Below are 18,553 nucleotides of genomic sequence, written 5' to 3'. Positions count from 1 at the left end.
TATGGTGGGCGTAACAAAACATGCAACATTTTTAGAATCCAAGATGGTGGCCATAACCAGTGTTGTTAAAAGTACTCGGAAAAAGTAATTTCGCTCAATTACAATTACTGTGGTGACAATGTAACTAATTACAAGTAAAGATTACTTTACATAGAAGTAATCAGTAAAATTACAATTACTTTCCGCTACCATTTTAAAACTGACTTATGATTCAATTTTTTTACACACTATTACATTAATATACATACATATATGTTTTGTTAAAAAAAATATTTCATGTAATGATTAAATTTATTATCTTTAATTAAATGAATAATATTTGAGGACAAACTTGCGTGAATAACATAACATCAAAAGACTTCATACAAGTAGCTACCTGTAATAAAAGTAATATTCTTTAAATTTGGGAATTGACCATACAAAACAATTACAATCATGGAAATACAGTAGCTAATGTCATTAAATGTTGTAAAAAACAGTGTTAATACATATCATTAATAAAATTCATTATCTAGTTTGCTTACCGTGATGTGTTTCCTTAAATTTGAAGCAGTGCTCCATGCTGATCTAAGTATTTTATTTCCCAAACATAACTTACACTTCACAGACATATTCTCTTTGCTCTGCTTCCCAGATAATTCAAAATATTTATCAAGGTAACTAAACAGAAAAATTCTATCTTCATTATTAACGACTTCTTCAGCATTTGAATTTGTCGCAGTATCACTTCGGTTACCTATACCATCCATGATTGCGATGCATTTGCAAGTAGTGGACACAACAAAAGTAAACAAAGTGAAGTTAAAGAAGGCAAAAATATCTAGAACCTGACAAGCCACTTATGTGCTTTGTCATTTTTGATCATAGATGTTGTGCATACGATCGTAGCACTACAAGCGTAAAATTATAAACTTTACTAATACAAAAATGTATGTTCTTCTTGTTCTTAATTGTATTCATTATACGCTCCGAGAATAAAAGTAACGGTAAGTAAATATAAAGTATTGATTACCTTAATGTATCGATTACAATTAATGTTATGTATTCCTATTACAAGTACAAATTACATTTTTTAAATGTAACTCGTTACAAGTATAAATTACTTGAAAAGTAATCGTTACAAGTAATCCGATTACTTGTAATTCGTTACTTAACAACACTGGCCGTAACTATGTGTAACAGTGTTTTTAAATATTTTTTATTTAAATTTCGTTAATTAAATTATTTCATAAATTGTAGTTTTTCCCGATTATCTAGCATAAAAATTACGTATTTTCAAGATGGCAGGCTTACTGATAATTGCAATAGTTACGACATAATTTACACTGGCGGTGATATCATCTTAATTGTCAAGGTCATGACCTCGGCAGTTTAGAGCGGCTTGACGCTAAGGAATTTAAGCCGCTTTTAGGAATTTACAAGCTGTTGAAATGTTTGAGGACTAAAACGGGACTATACCCTCAAACGGGAATGTTTCCCTCGAAATAGGATTTTTTTTTTTTTAGGTTTTTGAGTCATTTTGAGTCATTTTTGAGGAATTTTGACACCAAAAATGGCCGCCTTGACCAGAGCAATCGGTCATTGACCCCACCCATCCTCAATCCTCAGCCTGAAGCCTGAGCTCGGAGGAACCACACTATAGTACTCATGTTGTAATGCTATTACAGCCTACTTCAATTTCAGAGTCATTTTAATAAAATTATGTTTACCTCCAAAAATGTTTTTCAAATTAGTATTGGTGTTTGTATGCCATGTAAACAGGGTAGATTTTAGTGTAAATCAGTTAATATTTGTTATTTTCTGTGCCTCATACGTTTTATGCCCATATGTATTCTTGATTAAAAAGTGATAATGTATAATTGACAGGGCCCATAGCATAATTATGTGTACCAGTTGCCGAAAATATAATGTAATGATACTTGTACATCTAAAAAAAATTATATTATTTCTTATTAATTTTCAATGAATGTGTAGTTATTTTTCTACAAAATTTGTCTTAATACATTGCTATTTAATAAATAATTTGTCCTCAAATTGGTTTATTTCCATTTATTCGAAGACATTTAATTATATACTAAGCTTACTAATTTTTACGGTTTCTCAACTTTTCTTTATTATGCAATTATAAAATGTAAATTTGGCATGCAGCAATTACAATTTCTAAAACGTGAGTATAAATTACTATAAAACTACGACCATGACTTATATTTATTGTGCTAATATTCCTCGCTCCTAGTCACTTAAACTCTGGTTGATTTCTGGGTATTACATCAGTGGTCGTAATTTATGCACGCCTTTTTCCTACTTAAATGATCCAGGTCCAGATCTGAAGCAGCGTTTTGCATGTGATGACGTGTCAATTGTTTTTTAGGGGTTTGGGGAAGGGGGGAATTACTACTCTTCTCGTATCACTTTATCTAGCTACCTCTGAAATATTCTTTGTTACCTATGATGATTAGCCCACTCCCTACATATGTTCATTCCAACACTTCCGACTGGGTAGTAAAGGCGGTTCGTGGTATAGGTCTGCACATTTTCAGAGTTAAATTTTAATTATAGAAATATTAATTATTAATTACAACATATGTTATTTCATGCCTTCCGACCTGCAGTAAATAAATACCTACAAGGAGAACTACCGGTGATGGTTGACGTCACCCATAGGGATAGCATGAAGGTGCTCTCAATTTCGTCAGACGTGACACCCGTAAATTATACTTACGCCAATATTCATGTTGCAATAATAAATTACTAAACGATAGCTTATTTTGTAAATTTTAATCATTTATTTTTAAAGAATAAATTTTAACAAATGCCAGGGACATTGAGCAATTAATAACATAGATTTCAAACATCATACATGATAAATAAAATTGAAGGGTTATCGAAAGCCACAAGCTGCAGGTCGACTAAAAAAGCAAACAAAAAAATGCTTCAGCTCTATCCTCATGTATACATATTTACATGCATAATACATTCAAACAACTAAAATTAGTGCAATAAGCTGCAATATTTTGTGTACATATATTCAGCTATAAATATAAATTGATTGTATAAAAAGGTCACCTTTTATATCATCGTACAGAAAACTATAAATTTTAATCATATATAAAAAAATACCGCTTTGCAACAGAAAGTCACGTAATTAGATGTTCAATCATATAGCTGTGACAAAATGTGTAAAGCATGAAAACCTGTAGAAGCGCAAAACCTTTATCGTACAGTTTATAACAAAACTTTTTGTTACGGGAAGGAAGACTGCATTACTGGCCAACCTCACTGATTTTGGTGGTCAGCTGTGTACGAGAGTTCTTGTGTCATCTCAAGGATTAGCTTATTAAGTATAAGCATGTCAAACTAGTTGAATATGTTATAATAAATAACTAAAATCTTGATCTTGCGTAACTTGCAGAAGAGACCAAATCTGAGAGTTTCGCCACCAACCCACCGCGGTAAAATGTACAATATGTTTATTGTATATGTGAAGTGTTCTTTATATTTGTTTGTATATGTATGTACAAAATTAATATTTATTATAATTCTGCTGGGTTGCATACGGTTACTTACGGGTTTAGAACTGAAATGTACCGAAAATAGTAATATTTATTCTCTTACGCGCTTTGAGGGTCGAACGTTCGAAGAAGTCTGGGGAGAATTGACAGAGAAAACCGAGCGGAAATCTTACTGCTCTCCGAGGCAGGCAGTCGGCTGGCTTCCCCCATCCCCCTTTTCATGCTCGTCGAAGAACATGACACCCCGCTGGGCGATAAGGAATTCTGAGAAAAACACGTTCTTTCCTCCTACTCCTCCATCACCACCATCCATGCCAGTCCATCGCTCATCCGTACAGCTAGTGCTCTCTATCGAAGATTTTGGAACTACGTGTGTCGTGTTCTTTCTTTGCACTCTCGGGAGAAACTCAGGATCTTAGCCTTAAGAGTGCCTTGTGATATGTAATTTTAAACCATACAAAGAAAGACGACTTCAAAATATTAACTCGATGGCTTTGAGTTTGAGGTAGTTGGAGTATTTATAATTTTTCTGTAACGTAACAGTGTTTTCTTTATATGTGCAAAGCAATGGAATAAGCAATGCACTGCAATAGGTTTTGAAAGCAGCAATAACATTAAATGAAATCTTGAAAAATAAAATTAAAATTTCATTGTTTGTTTTAGACCATTTTCGAATGGTTACTTTTAATCTAAAAGCATGAAGTAGGACAAACAAATAGAGTAACTCAAAAGAATAGGAGAAAATAGAAATGCCAAAAGGAATAATATTTTTGATGAATCATAAATGGTCGGGTATTTTGACCGTGCAAAGGTAGCGTGCAGGAAAAATCATGGGTGGACATTATATAATATATTAAATTAATATTTATTTAGGTGTTTATCAATTAAAGATGTTTTTCAGCCATTCATAAAAGGCCAATGCTAGTGAGAAAAATAGCAGAGTAAGTGTTAAGTGCCGTGCACTTTAGCCCCAAAAGTTCACATATGTATTCCTTTTTTATGACATTTAGTACAGTAGTGTTTTCTTCTTATTAAGAGGTTACCTCTTGACTTATGACCCATTACAATGCCTTGGCCCCAACTAAACTTAATGTTTGAGCATGTCTGCTAAATGTGTACCCAAAAAAACCGGACTGAGAGTGCTCTGCCATTCATTGACAGGGTCAGTATATACCTTCACTAAACAGCTGCCGAGATGGCATCAGTTTGTAGGTTAATGTTTGATCGTAGTATTGTTTTTCTCTTACTGTTCTCGTGTTTCACCTGCGAAGTCGTTATGGCAGATTTAAAAGAGCAAAGAGTGTTTTTGAAATTTTGTTTCCTGCTTGAAAAATCAGCATTGGAAGCTTACCAAATGCTCTAACAGACTTTCAAGGAGGATGCTATGAGCCACACACAAGTTTTTGAATGGTTTGGGCACTTGAAATGTGGTGAGATGAGTGTTGAAGACAATGCTCATTCCGGACACTTTTCAACATCTCAAAATGGTGCAAACTTAGAAAAAATCTGCCAAAAAATCAAGGATTGTCATTTCACGATCGATGAAATTTCAGAAGAGACAGGAATGAGTTGAAGCTCATGCCAGCTGGTTTTTACTTGGAATTTGTGAGTGAGACGTGTAGCCACTAAATTTGTTCCTAACCTTAAACAGGACCAAAAAACATTTGATTGAATTTGAGCCAGGACTTGAAAAAAAAATTTAAAGTTATCCAAACTTTTAGACCAAAGTCATTACAGATGATGAGAGTTGGTGTTATGGATATGACCCAGAAACAAAGCAAGCGTCAAGCTAGTGGAAGACTCCCAACTCCCCAGACCAAAAAATGTAATATAAGTGAGGTCGAAGGTTAAGACGTCTTTTTTGATGTTCGTGGAATCGTGCACCTGGAATTTGTTCCCTCTGGCCAGACTGTTAACCAGCACTTTTATTTGGAAGTTTTAAGGCGTTTGCAAGAGGATGTGCGAAGAAAACGCCTGGAACTTTGGCGATCAGGTGACTGGTTCCGTCATCAAGACAACACCCCCGCACACACTGCCTTACGAGTGAACAGCTATTTGGCCTCTCAGTGGTGGTCTGTCGTTCCCCACCCTCCGTATTCACCAGACCTAGCCCCGTGCGATTTTTTTCCTGTTCCCGAGAATGAAGAAAAATCTAAAAGGGAAGCGTTTTAATGATGTGGAGGCAGTAAAAACAGCTTCACAAAGGGCACTGGAGGATATCAAAGTTGAATTGTTCCAGAGGTGCTTCAAACAGTGGGAAAAAAGACTTAGTGCATCACATCTAATGGAGAGTACTTTGAAGGTGACTGAAGGATTTTGTAAAAAAAAAGGTAATAATTAAATTTTTTATAACAAAAATCTGGGTTTTTTTTTTTTTGGTTGCCCCTCGTACATTTGCTTTTCATAAATTGAAGTAGCACAATTAACAGTTTAGATTCAATCTTTGCTCTCATGGGGTTCTAATGAAAAAAATAATCATGTGTTAGATTTAATATAAACAACAAACCAATTTCAGTGAATTGTGTGTGTCCGTAAAAATATGTACTTGTCAATCCTGAAAAAAAGTCTCAACATCTATACAGTATTTAAATTTTTTTTGAAATGTCAGGACAATAAGCCTGGCTGTTGAAAAACCAATTACAATTGTATTTTCTCTGGTATTATAATACGTATTGTTTTTCCACTGGCATTCATTAACATTTCCCCAACTATGCACAGGGCACGTCATTTCTCCCTGCAAGATGAGACCACAGTGATTACTTGTTGAGTCAAATCACATACCCGATTACACATGGTGGGCCGCTGGATTGGCCATTTCTACCTACCCTGTTTATGTAGATGGTGAACAAGAATGCATGAAGGTAGGGAAACCTAAATGTTTTCCTTCTGTTAGTTAAAATGTGTGTCTAACTTGTCTCTTTGGCTCTTTCTTTTTTATTTATTCCTTAAATTTGGAATTCCTTTCAAGGTAGTGCATTTTTGATATGTGACGTGGAGCTGAATTTATTCACATATTAGGTTGCCATCATGGCAAAGACTAAGTACCGTGAAAGAGCTCTGAGCCGAAACGTTTGGGCAGGGCTCGCGCAGATATGGATAATCTGCAAAGCAGATAAAACTCTGGGAATTGAAAATATTACTCCAAAACTTGAAAAACACAGGGAAAAAAACAAAATTTTATTTGCCAAACTGGAAAAGTAATTTTTAATATTAATGTATTCCTTTTATGCTCTAAAACCAGGCTGTATTTTAATCACAAATTCATGTGGTATAGAAAAGCCTTTATTTTTGTGGATTTGAAGCACTTTCTAATATGCCAATAGTTGTTCACTTGGTCACAATCAATAATGTATTGTTTCAAAGTTTGATAAAATATAGTGGTTTTACATCACAGACGAACAACATTGGCTGGGTACCATTGATTGATATGGTAACATTGCAAATTTTATATTTTACCGGAAAGGATTTTATAATAAATGTGACATTTTATTTATGGTTGAAAAATGTGTTTCAACAAATATTTGTATCTAATATATTAATGTTATATTGCAAAATTAATTGATGAGACAGGAATAAAAAGAAGTTTGGTTGGATGGGTAAATAGGGAAAATTTGTCAAGGTTAATAGTGTGACCCTTGTTTGAACCATGGCCTTGACCAGTAGATTAGCAATCTTGCTGGATTATCAAACATCGGTAGAGCTTTCTTTAACTTCAATACTAATGAAAGATTGATATTCAGTACAATGACTTAAAGAAAATTTTAATAGGCTGCTTGAACGTTACTGTTAAAAAAAAAGGTCTCTGATATCACTTTACATCCGAGATCTCTTCAAAAATCACGGAATTATACCCTTGAAATTCTAAAATCAACCCGCCAGAAAATATAATACATTGTACTGAAATGAAAATCGACAGTAAAGATAATCTCTTGAGTGGATCAAAATTGCTGGCAGCACTATATCAACTTAGCGGCAAAGTCAGCAGTTGGAATCCACCTGAAGGGTGTTGGATTACTCAATGTGCCAAACCATAGAATGTCAGATTAAAGGGTTAAATAATTTTTGTTTCTTATTTTGTTGTTTTCAGGTTTGGGATCACTCTTGGAAAGTTGTGCCCAATGACCAACCATGCATGAGGATATGGTTTGATGGCTCACATGGTAATCCAAATGACAATGTGGCCAAGTTGAAGGCTGAAGAACTAACTAGAAATTACCATAATTCTGGGTGTAAAATTTATGTAAATTTCACCAGTTTTGTATTACAACTCATAATTCTAGAGTTTACATTCTTGCTGGCATAGATTCAAGAAAGCAATAAGTATGAGTATGGTAGCATGCAAATTAAAGCTGGGGGTAGTACGTATTGGGCTGTTCATAGTTCCTTATAAATATGGTCATGTGAAGTGTGGGCAACTAGAAAAATAATTTTTTGGGTATTAGTTTATAGTGGAATTTATAATCACCTGACCACAGTAACACCTCAACTTACATTTTTGGCATTTAAGTAATTTATATTTTGTGGAAGTTAAATTATTGATCACTTCCCTTCTTAAAAACTGCAAGTTAAGATGATTTTCATATTTACTTGTGTTAAGATGTCATTATTAAATGCTAATTTTGTTGATCCTTAGAGTTTCTGAAAGGTAAAGTTTCCTTCAATTTTTTTTGTAACAAATGAATTATAATAATGGTATATTAGTTCTGTTTATTAGTTAAATATCCCCACAATGATGAAATTCGTGTTTTGTGCATATTATGATAGTCTACCTTGCGATTATTTAGCTGCTTCAACCTTAGATATTGAGAGGTTGGTCTTTGACATAAAAAGTGATCTACGTATGTTAGGGGTCTCTAAACTTTTTAGTCTAAGGGCCACACTGACTCCTCTACTAAGTCCAAAAAGCAAAGACCTAGCTACCTCATCATACCAACATACTGTCAAAGTATGGTGGGCCGGATAATGGGCAAGTCCGGTCCGGCCTGCTGCCGTGGGTCGTAGTGGAGACCCCTGCTCTTTGTCCTAAAATAAACAGAAGACACATATCTCATCTTAATGTGACAGTTGACATGCTCCCCTTGTTTCTTGTTCTAGTTTTTAATTATCAACTTCTGTGCATTAGCCCTTATCTTATTATTCTTTCTTTCATTCGCTACATTTATTCAAAAAATATGTATGTTTGTTCTGGCAGAGCATATTTGTTCTTTTGCATATACTTGCATATAGCATAAAATATAAGATTTATTTTATGTGCTCATGACTGTAGCTCAAATTCTCACTATGAATGATGAAATGAAACATTTGTGTAGTAATGAAAAATAATTGATCTTGTTATTTGTTAATATTATATTCAATAAAGGCAGAGATATGCACATGCGCAGAGAAAGATAGACAGAAATGGACAAAGTTCCACTAAATTCTGGGAAAAGCAGGATCCTGTATCAGAATTACATAACAGAATGCCATGAATGCCTCATATTTACGTTTCACACTGGGGAAAAAAAAGCCTACCCTATTAGAGCAGCACTTGTTTTACTGCAAATAAAACCATGGGACATAAGGCAATTTTAAAACCTCTGCCACAGAAGAATAAGACATTTGTTGATGAATATTAAGTTCTTTTTATTCATGTGTTTTGATAGAAATGTGGTATTCTCTTAAGCCCTGACTTAGAAACCCGTCTAGTTATGTTGCTTTGGAAAAATCTATAGGCTAAAGATTTTTTTTTTAGTTTTGGCATTATTCTAGCAGTAAATAATTGACAGCTGAAACATCAATTTGTGCAGACAGGAAACTACGTGAGGCAGTAAGCGAAACTGCAGAGTACTGTCTGCAGCTACTGCTGCTTGGGTTTACATGCACAGCCAGGGGCAGTCCAAGATTCGACAAGCCCAGAGACCGCCCAGCACCTTCAGAAAAATACAGACTTTAATAGTAAAAGTAAGAATTGAATTGTTATTAGCATGTAATTTAAAGTGCCGATTGGTTTCTATCGAGTTTTCAAGATTTTTTATTAGAAAAACATTTAAAGATTTTATTGCCCTATAATGTTGCACTTTATTAAGATTTATTTATTTATTTATTACTTTAGTAAGAATAACAAAATTTCTTATGATAAGTTATCAAAACCATAATTGAAATTTAAGTTCCAGGTTGGTTTAAAATGTGGTTTTAAAGAGTATTTTTTCTCCCAAATTTTCATGGGAAATGCCCCTGAAACCCCATTTTCCCTGGCGGCTATTCCATAGCCTATTCCTCTCCTGGAGCTCCCAGTAATTTTCCTCTCCAAAATATTAGACCTTGCTAAAGTTCTTGGTCCAGGGTCCTGCAAAGTCTAGGGCTGCCACAGTGCACAGCCACAGGCACATTCATGTAGTTAGTGCCTTCACAGACGCCTTTGTGGCAGTGAGCATTTAAGCTAACTGCGGATATAAGTCACGTGCCATGCAACTTGGGGTGTTACTGCTCATTATTTGCCAAGCTTGTGTTCAAGAAGTCATGTTCACTTATTTGTTGTTTGGGTGGTATTCTATAAACTATTAAATTGGCGATGTAATTTTTTTTCATTGATTTTGTTGTTGTCATAACTGTCATAGTTTCAGTTAGTTGTTTTAGTATTTTTGTATTTTTAGCAACATATAGGACTCTTGTTATTAGAACTGCTGACAATGATACGACCATAACTTTAAGTACTTGCGTATTTTGATAAACGGGTGTTACACACTTCAATTATGCCTGATTAGAGATTTTGCTGGATTATTAAACCTTAATATAGTTTTAACAGGAATACCAAATAAAAATTAGTATACACTATTATGGTATTTAAAACAAGTTGTAATAAGCTGATCTATTGAAGAAAAAAATGTGTGTGTGGAATCCACTTGTAACAGAAGTGAAACTTCTTGCTTATTATATTATTAGGTATAGGAAACATAATTCTCTTTGGCTGAGGACACAGATAAATGTGTGTGTGTGCAAGTATGTGAGAGCTAATTTATGCTATTGTGCAAGTATGCTGCGTCATTTCTACCTCTCCCCTCCACCTCTACCGGTTCCTCCACCACGTACCTAACTATTCCCCTTATGCAATCGGAATTTTCGTAACGCTAAAAAATTGTAGCCCCCTCAGCAAAGAAGTTTCACTTCAAAAAATACAGATAATACAGATAACCTTTACTGTTTAGAAAGGTCTTTGCAATAATGTTGTCTGCGATTCAGATCTCTTCTTCTGAAAATCATTACGGAAATGTAAAATGTAATCTGCTAGAAAACAGGAATCACTGTAATGAAATGAAAATGGACAGTAAAGATAAACTCTGAGCTAACTAAAAACATTGGCATTTCACTAAAATGACATGGCGGCCAAGGTTAACCATCTGAACGAAAACTGATCAATTGGTGCTGGATCGCAGAATGTGCTGCTCCATAGAATGTTGCATTAAAGACTTTCCACTGTACATTACTTAGAACAGCACCATTCACTCTGCATTGTAGTAATGAGACAGTGGTCACTACTATTCGCATTGTTTATCTAGCAGAGTTCACGACGACTTTGTTAACTTGTGTTGCCAACCACATAGCGTACAGTCAACGTGAAGTGTAGACAGACTAGGGTACAGTAACAGGTATGTTTCTTTAGAGTTAAACATGAGTTGCAAGTTTATATTTTGATGCACAATGTTTTTAAAATTAAATTGAAAGTTGATCTGCCAAATGAGAATATTAAAATTGATTACAAAAATAGAGCAGTCTAAAAAGTAATGCTTTGGAAGAGAATTTTGTGAAATATGTACTCTGTTTTATTAAAGACATGAGGGAGATACTGAAATTTTTAGCAAAACCAGTCATCATTCAATCTTATTAATGAGTGCATCTATTCAATTTTTTTATCTTTTATTCTATTGATAATATGGTTGTTCTTTTTTGATGCATTCTGAACTCTGTAAAACTTTAGGGTTAGAATGTGTTTATTTGTACATAGGTATGTATGGTGTGTTTCTTTAGAAGATGTTGACCTTTTACAGTATAATAATTTTCTAACTACAGGTACTGGTTTTGTATTGTGTTGATATTGTTTACATTTATCCCTGTAAAGTTTTACATCAGATAACAATCAAAAGCCAACTTAAAAAAAAACTTTTTTTGGTCTAAACAAGTTTCCTAAGACATACAAATAGATTTTTACTTAATTTGGCAAAATTATTACATTTTAAAGTAATATGTAATAATTTATTTTAAACTAAGATCCAAAATTTAATAATGGTCAATTATTTTCTGATTGCATAGCTGTTTCCATATATAATTTACTGGCTTTTGTTAAGTATGAAATTTTGTCAGAAAAATTATTGACTTGATAAATGAATTTGTTTTAAGCAAATATCATCTCTAAGGAAAATAAATTAATGAAGGAATAATTGTTTGTAACTATGTAATAGGAAAAATTGTAGTTAAATGAATACATGAATATAGATTACCTTGAAATTAAGATTACAATCTTACCAGTTACTGGACCTGTGTGAAGCTTCGACTAAGTGAATCAAATCGAAGCTATTTTTAATATTTTAAATTTGACTTCTGTAGAAAGTTTTAATTTTATTTGAAGCTTCAAATGTAATGCGCAGCATTGCGTCAGATGTGCAACTTTGTTTGTAGTGAATCATAAAAACACTGGAAGCCTAAGTTTAATTGCTTCTCAGTTATAAGCCAAAATTTCTAGTTTCGAAATTGTGCGTTTTAATTTCACAATAACAGATGATCATAACTAAAATGAAGAGTTAGGTTGGTACATCAATCCCTCACTTAGCACGACTAATGCGGTCCTAAAAATGTTCGTGCTATCCAAAATCTCATATTCCGAAGCGTTGCTCTCCATATATAGCAAGGCTAATTTACTTCATGTGTTTCAAAATGTGTAGGGAAACATTCTTCACAAAATATAAATGCATAGAATAACATTCAACTATAAATATGTAACACCATTTATCTTCATAAGCCTACCATCGAATACTTTGTATGTTAAATACGACATTGAATAACGGTACTTATCCTCGGTCAACTGTTAAACTTGCCTGCCCGGACGTGACCTTCAACTCACGTCACATACCTTTCCATACCATCATTAACTGGCAGTGAAACCAATATTACTGTCCGGATATTTACATTTTAATGTATCATCGCAAGGTTCACACCAATCCTTTCAGACCAGTGATTTTTTTTTTCATTGCACCATTCATTTAACTACCTTTAAGTGTGGCCTTCCTGACATTCTGCATGCCGTAATACTTCTAGCTTTGATTCAATTTTATTCATAAAAGTATGCAATCAATTCATCAATGTTTTGTTATGACGTTTTCACGTTAAACTATCGTCCGTAAACCGACTTTACAGACAACCAATTTTTTTATAAATACAGATTTACGCTCCAGATCTATCCCACAGGAACCATACTTTTTTTTTTCCGGGATGAAAAGGAGCATTTGTCCCTCTCCGGCTCATAAAATATCTCTATGCAAACAATTAATGTCAATCTCAAATACTTGAACACGATGCATTACACTCTCACTTGGAAGCCATTATTCCAATATGATTCTAACTGCAGGTGCTTGCTGCACATACATTTACCGTCAAACAGATAGGAAGACGTTGCTTTGTGTTTGTGCATGCGAGTTCCCTGCCACTGGCTAGATTGAAGTTCGTCATGGCCCTGTCTGGCCGGGCGACAGCGGTACGGCATGGTGGCATACGCGGACCTAAAAATAACATTTGGTCCTTTACAATCCATGCCGCAACTTAACTTGCCACGGCTGATGTTTGTACAACAGCCGATAGTGTAGTCACCTGCGCACGCATCTCTTCCTCCCTTGTATGACTAACTGTATACCACGGTACAACTGTTGTTTACAGAAGTTGAAGCAGACTTCTTGGTGTCATGCCCGACTTTTTTCTTTGCCTGTGGCGTTTTCATGCTAACTGAAATTTACAGACGTGCTATTCAAGACTGGGGCAGTAAAATTAACATTGTGCTAAATGAATTCGTGCATTTTGAAGCCATACTAAGTGAGGGATTGGTGTATGATCAACCAAAATAATATGAAGAAACCACCTTTTTATGTTTTCCAGAAATTTGTGTAGTTTTATGAAGGTATATTTTATTTTACATTTAAATCAATGCATTCATGACTACACTTCACAGGAAAAATGTTTTACATTGATTAACACAAATTTAGGATATCTCAAGTGTAATTCTTTTCATTTCTTTCTTTAGAGTGCTAATTGATAGTATCAAAGTGTGCTCTTTGAGCTTTGTGTAACAAGAAAATGTTTTATAGTATTTATTTTAGAAATGGGATAGCTTTTGTTTATTAAAAATGTTAATACAAACTTTACAATAGATTTTATGATATTATTTAGTACTTATTGATACATTTTGAATTGCTTAGGTATTGTTAATGGATAGTTTTGGGATAGAAAATATTAAAAATATAATTTTTGTGTATGATATGTTTTGAGTGAATAAAGTTAGTTAGTTGAAAAAATAGTTGGCACATAAATCTGCTTTTATTAATGCACAACATTAATTGTATGCATGGTTATTTTATGAGTATAATCATTAAAATATTCACAATTCAATTTTACTTTGGAAGTATTTTAAACATTGTGTGTTAATTGCTCTGCGTAAAAGAAATGGATTTATGCATACTTGTTAATAGATTTTCTTTCAGTATGTTATGTCATGGGAGAATATTTTGCAAAGAAGCATGTTAAAAGCAAGCATTCAGTTGAAAGAGCACCAAAATTCAAAGTATGTAGTTGCGTGAATCTCATGTAAGTGGCTTGTAAGCTCATTGTTATTGTCTATCCAATGAATGAGTGAACTTTTTTTGTTGTCAGATTTAAGCGAGACCTTAAGATTAAGCTGTTTCCACACTAATTATTCCATGAAATAAATTAAGTACTCTGGTTTTCAAAGAACTAGGCTATTCAATCATTATATTTTTCACAGAAATGGAAATATACACATCTGTCTAACTTCAAATGATAAAGTAACCTTTCAGAAAAGTGAACTCATTCATGGGATATACTTTTATTATGTTTGTGTTCAATATTCTATGTATATCCTTCATGCCGTACGTACCTGAAAATAATGCTATGATTTTCCCAAAATTGCTGAAACTAAAAGCGAGGGTCTAATTATAATTGCAACTTGTATCTTGTTGCTGGGAGAACGTGAATTAAAAGTGACTGGAACCACTTAGTTCAAAAACTACATGCACTGCATCACTGAAGACACTTCTCACTGCTGTCTCTGAACCTCCGCTTAGTTAAAAAAAAACTACCCAATTTGCCGTTGAGTGTGACAGGAAAATTCTTTGGAAACTTGATGGGGTGAGGGAGTCCAAATGGAGTTTGTTACTGGCATACTGGCTGTTAGCCAAGGCACTCCCCCTCTTTTTTTTTATTATTCCCACCCTTCCAGGCAGACCATCATACATTGCAGCATTCTTTGTTTTCCAACCAATGGCTTTCGAACTAAAGCTATAAAACTTTTTTTTCTAATTGCTGCTTTCTGTTTTTAAAAAGGCTACCATGTTTTATCGCACCGATATTTTAGGGCGTTAAAATTTGGATAAGAAAACCTCCTGTGATCATTCCATGATATTTTTGGTCCCATAATTAAATTCCTATCCCTTTGTGTTGGTTTTTTTTTCCGTATAAAACGATGTATTTTAAAGAAGAATCTAATATTTATTCGGACATTACCACTTATTTAATTAATGGAAATACGAAGTTGTCTGATGTGTAAATTTTCTTTTTTAGACTTTTTTAACGTTATAACCTTTATCTGTTTTTTTTTTTTGCTTCGCCGCGGTGTACCGCTTATATAAATGTAGCCAGCGCTAGTTGGAATCATTCAGGTTTGGTTATGTTGCTTCCCGTATAGAGCGTGTACAAGTAGTCTAATATTATCTGTCTGATTGCATGCAACACGTGCTCTCTGTCGAGTGCCGAGTTAACTACATTTGATGGCCCGCACTCTTTAGTGGTTTTTACTACGTCAATAGTTACACGTTAGTTCAGGCTTGCATTCGGGTTACGGATTTTGTTTAATTTAAAGTTGAAGAAAGGTTTTTGTTGCATGACTTGTTAATTTAAATTGATTGGCGTGCTTTTGCATACTCTACTTTTTAAATACATACTTTCCATGAATGGGTTTTGTTTATATGAATAACTTTACCTAACAAAAACATTTTTTGTCATGATAGTCTCACCCCTACTTTTCAAATTTGATTTTAGTATTAAATGTGCAACGATTATGCGATAAAACACGGTATCATCTGGTGAAAGTAGCACCACAAAAGTGTTTTAGTTATGCTTAATTTCTGTGTTTAAATTGTGATTTTCACTTAATAAAATTTTTCATAGACTCAGTTTGGGGTCGTATAATTTTTGGGTAAATACGGTAAATGTACACAACTGTATTGACACAGATTTCACTGTGTACATAGTTTTGCACTGCAGCCAAGTCCATGACTATTTTAAAATTCTGTGTAGTAGTGTTAAAAAAGAGTTGTTATAAAAAAAGTTGTGTTGGTACAATAAATACTGGCTTATCAAACATTTATTTTTATTTACTCCAATTACAACTTACAAGTACAGGGATTGACATTCTTGTACAGAACCATTGCTGGTTTTTCTACATGTTTCTTTAACGTAGAAATTGTCAGTAGTTGGATGCAAATCACACCATCCTGGTTGCTTAAATGCTGTGGCAATAATATCTGCTAATGTAGTCTTTACTGCCACGTTCATTGCTGCCTGTAGTCTGGATAAAAATTAGACGTGGTAGTTTTTATAACATTAATTAAAAAATGTTTGCTTTAATTTTCCCTAAATAGGAAGTTAAGGATACAATAATTTTTTGGGAATTTGAAAAATATTACAAGTTTATTTATCTATGTAGTTCACAAATGGAAATGCTATTGCAATTATATCTTAACAGTTTAAATAAATTTTTAATGCAAACATAGGTCTTAGCCATTAAGAAATCATTAAAAAATATAAGTTGCACACAAAAACAATGAGGCTTGCCTAGTCAGGAGTGTATCTGTGTTAGTGAAGTGGGATGTTGAGTGAAATGCTCTGTGGTGTTAATGGCACACCGGTAGCCTACAACTCACGTAGTTTCGGTTCCCTACCACGTTCGTGCAACTTCGGATTTCTCTCAAAAATTGAAATTAAAAAAATATCGAAGGGTTAGGTTAGTCACAACATGCTTGTTTTCATTGGAAATTTCTGATTTAGCGGCTGAAGTGGCATTAATACCAAAACACAAAACTTTGGAAATTCTTGCAGGGAACCGAAACTACGTGAGTTGTAGGCTTCCCATGGCACACAGTCTTCTTGTCATGCATAGGACAACTTTTACATTTGAGTGGTAACCATATCATATGGCACAGAAATAGAAATTAGGTGTAATGCAAGGTCCTTGGGTACTTCCAACAATATTCACCAAGCATTTCATGTCTAAAAATTAGTGTGAAAAAACTTTACCTAATAATACAGATTAAAAACAAAATGCGGAAACAGACAACACTCTGTGTGTCCAGGTAGGCAGAAGTCTTGACTTGTAAATAGTAGAAGTATTTACTCATAAAATGAAAATTTCCAGTAACAAATACATCTGGTGAATAAAAAAAATACTCAGAAGTGTCCACTATAAACCGAAACCTGTGAAACAAAATTAACATAAGTTCAATGCAGACCCCTTTAAGTATATTTTGTAGATATTAGGAGTCAGCAGTGTGAAAATGCACTTTTTGGCATTGAAGGGTTTCTGATTTAATGAATGAATTTGTGGTTGACATCAAGGTTGAATTGAGGGGTGATGAATTAAATATTGCAGGTATAAATGGGAGGGAAAACAGGAGTACCTAACCATACCTACCGACAATGTACATCATGATCCTTACTAGCGAAACAAATTCATGTTTGAACCTACCAGTGAATGAGCCCAGGTCAACTTGGTGGGAGGCAAATGGAACTTTCAAATTAATGTTTACTTGACATGAGATCTTGAAAGTGGGCAATCCAGCATAATAAAGAGATTTTTTTTATAAGAAACAAACAATTGACATGAGACATCTTGAAAGTGTGCATCCAGCATAATAAAGAGATTTTAAAAAAACTGGAAAAAAATGCACATTTCAAATGCAGCTGTATAATTATGCAACAGGTTGGTATGTTCCTTCACACGAGATAAGTTTTCAACTTAATTTTGCACCACCTTGACTTACAAATTAATTTGTTAAATTGAAAATCAGAATAAAATAGTATTATTGTATCATTTTCTTTTCTTATAATTTCTTTTTCACAATATACTCCAAATAGTTTTGTAGGACATCTTCAGAAGAAAAAAAAAACTTTGATAAAAAGTTTACACGGCAGTGTAATTTACAACATGTATAACTTCCACATTTAGACTAGTACAATAGGATGAAAATATTCTGTCATATTTTTCAAAGAAAACTAAAATTTTTGCTTAATTTCTTTATCATAAGTACTGTAATAAGAGTAATACACTAATCCCTCACTTAGCAAATCATATTGCATGAATTCATTTAGTGCAATGTTAATTTTACTACCCCAGTCTTGAATAGTACGTCTGTAAATTTCAGTTAACACGAAATTGCCACAGGGAAAAAAAAAAAGTCGGGCATTACACCACGAAGTCTGCTTTAACTCGATAAACAACATATGTACCGTGGCATACAGTTAGCTATATGAGGGGGGAAGAGATGCGCGCCCAGGTCTGATTACGCTATTGGCTGTTGTACAAACATCAGCTACGACAAGTTCAGTTTAAGCTATTGAGTGTACAGGAACAAATGTTTTTATGTCCGCGTGTATGCCGCCGTGCCATGCTGTACCGTTGTCACCTGGCCACAGAGTGGGCCATGACGAACTTCAGTCTAGCCAGTGGCAGGGAACTTGCACTCTCAAGCACAAAGCAACATCTGCCAGTAACAGTACTCGCACTGGCA

At 34.0% G+C, this 18,553-nt stretch overlaps 1 long non-coding RNA gene across 2 annotated transcripts in view; it reads left to right on the top strand.

Moving 5' to 3' along the window:
* LOC134542399 (uncharacterized) overlaps positions 1 to 16,128 on the top strand; it is a 35,729-nt gene extending 19,601 nt beyond the window's left edge. The window contains exons 5-6 of one of the 2 annotated variants that reach the window (XR_010076795.1): positions 6,231 to 6,373; positions 7,600 to 16,128. This is a non-coding gene — a long non-coding RNA (uncharacterized LOC134542399). The remainder of the gene's footprint in view (positions 1 to 6,230; positions 6,374 to 7,599) is intronic. The other variant, XR_010076796.1, reaches the window with a different exon arrangement.
* The last annotated feature ends 2,425 nt before the right edge of the window (positions 16,129 to 18,553 follow it).

The sequence above is a fragment of the Bacillus rossius genome, chromosome 1 (assembly GCF_032445375.1).
Source record: "Bacillus rossius redtenbacheri isolate Brsri chromosome 1, Brsri_v3, whole genome shotgun sequence".
Classification (NCBI taxonomy): domain Eukaryota; kingdom Metazoa; phylum Arthropoda; class Insecta; order Phasmatodea; family Bacillidae; genus Bacillus; species Bacillus rossius.
This window is presented reverse-complemented; position numbering and strand designations above follow the sequence as displayed.